Source organism: Pristiophorus japonicus, chromosome 8, assembly GCF_044704955.1.
Source record: "Pristiophorus japonicus isolate sPriJap1 chromosome 8, sPriJap1.hap1, whole genome shotgun sequence".
NCBI lineage: Eukaryota > Metazoa > Chordata > Chondrichthyes > Pristiophoridae > Pristiophorus > Pristiophorus japonicus.
Genome location: NC_091984.1, coordinates 221,296,921 through 221,299,420, shown reverse-complemented (window position 1 = coordinate 221,299,420; position 2,500 = coordinate 221,296,921). Strand labels below are relative to the sequence as shown.

The following is a 2,500-nucleotide window of genomic DNA, read 5'->3' as shown; positions in this document are numbered from 1 at the left end:
ACCAGGTGCAGTAGGCTTTTGCTGCCATCCACAGGCTGCTCATGCTTCTGCACACACAGTGCCGTTGATCCATCAACAACCTTTTTGCTGCTCTCTCTTTCACTTTGCTTTCACCATTTCTTTCCTGCACATTCTCCTGCTGCTACACAAATGCAAGGGGGTCGACGCAAGGGACGAAAGAACGCAGAACAACAAAATAAGTTGGCAAAAAAAAACATGCTGGCGCAGGCACACCAGGACACAGCAACAGAGAGGAGAGACAAGGTGCATAGAAACCTGAGAGGGACAAACAGCAAGAGAACAAAGAATCGTGCAGGAAGAGCTGCAATTCAATGCAGGAAAAATGTAAAGCCAACTAGCATGCTGCTGGAATGCATGTGTGTTCATGTGAGGAGTGTTGCAAATCAGAATGCCGAGTAGCAGGCGCCACTTGCCACATGGGGTTCCGAAATGTGGCTACAACAGCGATCTGGCTTAATAATTGGTGGGATTGGAAATGAAACAATCCTGGTGTTTTGGGGGCGGTGGAAGCTTTTTTGGGGGAGGAGAGATTTGGGGATGGGGAGATTTGGGGGAGAGTGATTTGAGGGGATGAGAGATTTCGAGGTTGGCGAGCGTGAGATTGGGGGGTGAATGAGTGAGTGATTTGTGGGTGAGTGAGGGAATGGTGAAAGTCAGGCAGTTTTGAAGCTTGAGGCAAGGCAATGAAGGGTAGGGCTTGTCGTTTGCTTGTGTGGGAGTCAGAGCAGCAAGAGGTGGGTGTGGCGGAAGGAAAATGTTGAAATGAATCTTGAGTGCTGATTCCTTGGATGAATGCATGGAAGGAGAAAAAGGAGTGAAGAACAGCCTTATGTCCGTTTAAGTAAAGAGAAAGCCATGACATCGATGCCTACGGCCACACTAGTCTGAAAACGCCCGATCCCGTCTGATCTCGGAAACCAAGCAGACTGAGGCCTGGTTAGTACTTGGATGGGAGACTGCCTGGGAATACCAGGTGCAGTAGGCTTTTGCTGCCATCCACAGGCTGCTCATGCTTCTGCACACACAGTGCCGTTGATCCATCAACAACCTTTTTGCTGCTCTCTCTTTCACTTTGCTTTCACCATTTCTTTCCTGCACATTCTCCTGCTGCTACACAAATGCAAGGGGGTCGACGCAAGGGACGAAAGAACGCAGAACAACAAAATAAGTTGGCAAAAAAAAACATGCTGGCGCAGGCACACCAGGACACAGCAACAGAGAGGAGAGACAAGGTGCATAGAAACCTGAGAGGGACAAACAGCAAGAGAACAAAGAATCGTGCAGGAAGAGCTGCAATTCAATGCAGGAAAAATGTAAAGCCAACTAGCATGCTGCTGGAATGCATGTGTGTTCATGTGAGGAGTGTTGCAAATCAGAATGCCGAGTAGCAGGCGCCACTTGCCACATGGGGTTCCGAAATGTGGCTACAACAGCGATCTGGCTTAATAATTGGTGGGATTGGAAATGAAACAATCCTGGTGTTTTGGGGGCGGTGGAAGCTTTTTTGGGGGAGGAGAGATTTGGGGATGGGGAGATTTGGGGGAGAGCGATTTGAGGGGATGAGAGATTTCGAGGTTGGCGAGCGTGAGATTGGGGGGTGAATGAGTGAGTGATTTGTGGGTGAGTGAGGGAATGGTGAAAGTCAGGCAGTTTCGAAGCTTGAGGCAAGGCAATGAAGGGTAGGGCTTGTCGTTTGCTTGTGTGGGAGTCAGAGCAGCAAGAGGTGGGTGTGGCGGAAGGAAAATGTTGAAATGAATCTTGAGTGCTGATTCCTTGGATGAATGCATGGAAGGAGAAAAAGGAGTGAAGAACAGCCTTATGTCCGTTTAAGTAAACAGAAAGCCATGACATCGATGCCTACGGCCACACTAGTCTGAAAATGTCTGATCTCGGAAGCTAAGCAGAGTCAGGCCTGGTTAGTACTTGGATGGGAGACTGCCTGGGAATACCAGGTGCAGTAGGCTTTTGCTGCCATCCACAGGCTGCTCATGCTTCTGCACATCCATCAACAACCTTTTTGCTGCTCTCTCTTTCACTTTGCTTTCACCATTTCTTTCCTGCACATTCTCCTGCTGCTACACAAATGCAAGGGGGTCGACGCAAGGGACGAAAGAACGCAGAACAACAAAATAAGTTGGCAAAAAAAAACATGCTGGCGCAGGCACACCAGGACACAGCAACAGAGAGGAGAGACAAGGTGCATAGAAACCTGAGAGGGACAAACAGCAAGAGAACAAAGAATCGTGCAGGAAGAGCTGCAATTCAATGCAGGAAAAATGTAAAGCCAACTAGCATGCTGCTGGAATGCATGTGTGTTCATGTGAGGAGTGTTGCAAATCAGAATGCCGAGTAGCAGGCGCCACTTGCCACATGGGGTTCCGAAATGTGGCTGCAACAGCGATCTGGCTTAATAATTGGTGGGATTGGAAATGAAACAATCCTGGTGTTTTGGGGGCGGTGGAAGCTTTTTTGGGGGAGG

General features: G+C 48.9%; 2 non-coding genes and 1 pseudogene across 2 annotated transcripts in view; all 3 read left to right on the top strand.

Moving 5' to 3' along the window:
* LOC139270159 (5S ribosomal RNA) overlaps positions 1 to 17 on the top strand; it is a 119-nt gene extending 102 nt beyond the window's left edge. Inside the window, exon 1 of the ribosomal RNA XR_011594506.1 lies at positions 1 to 17. This exon is cut by the window's left edge and continues 102 nt beyond it. This is a non-coding gene — a ribosomal RNA (5S ribosomal RNA).
* An 870-nt stretch (positions 18 to 887) lies between these two features.
* LOC139270158 (5S ribosomal RNA) lies at positions 888 to 1,006 on the top strand. Its single transcript, XR_011594505.1, has one exon. It is a non-coding gene; the product is annotated as a 5S ribosomal RNA (ribosomal RNA).
* Positions 1,007 to 1,876: 870 nt separating this feature from the next.
* Positions 1,877 to 1,985, top strand: LOC139269831 (5S ribosomal RNA; annotated as a pseudogene).
* Positions 1,986 to 2,500: the final 515 nt, after the last annotated feature.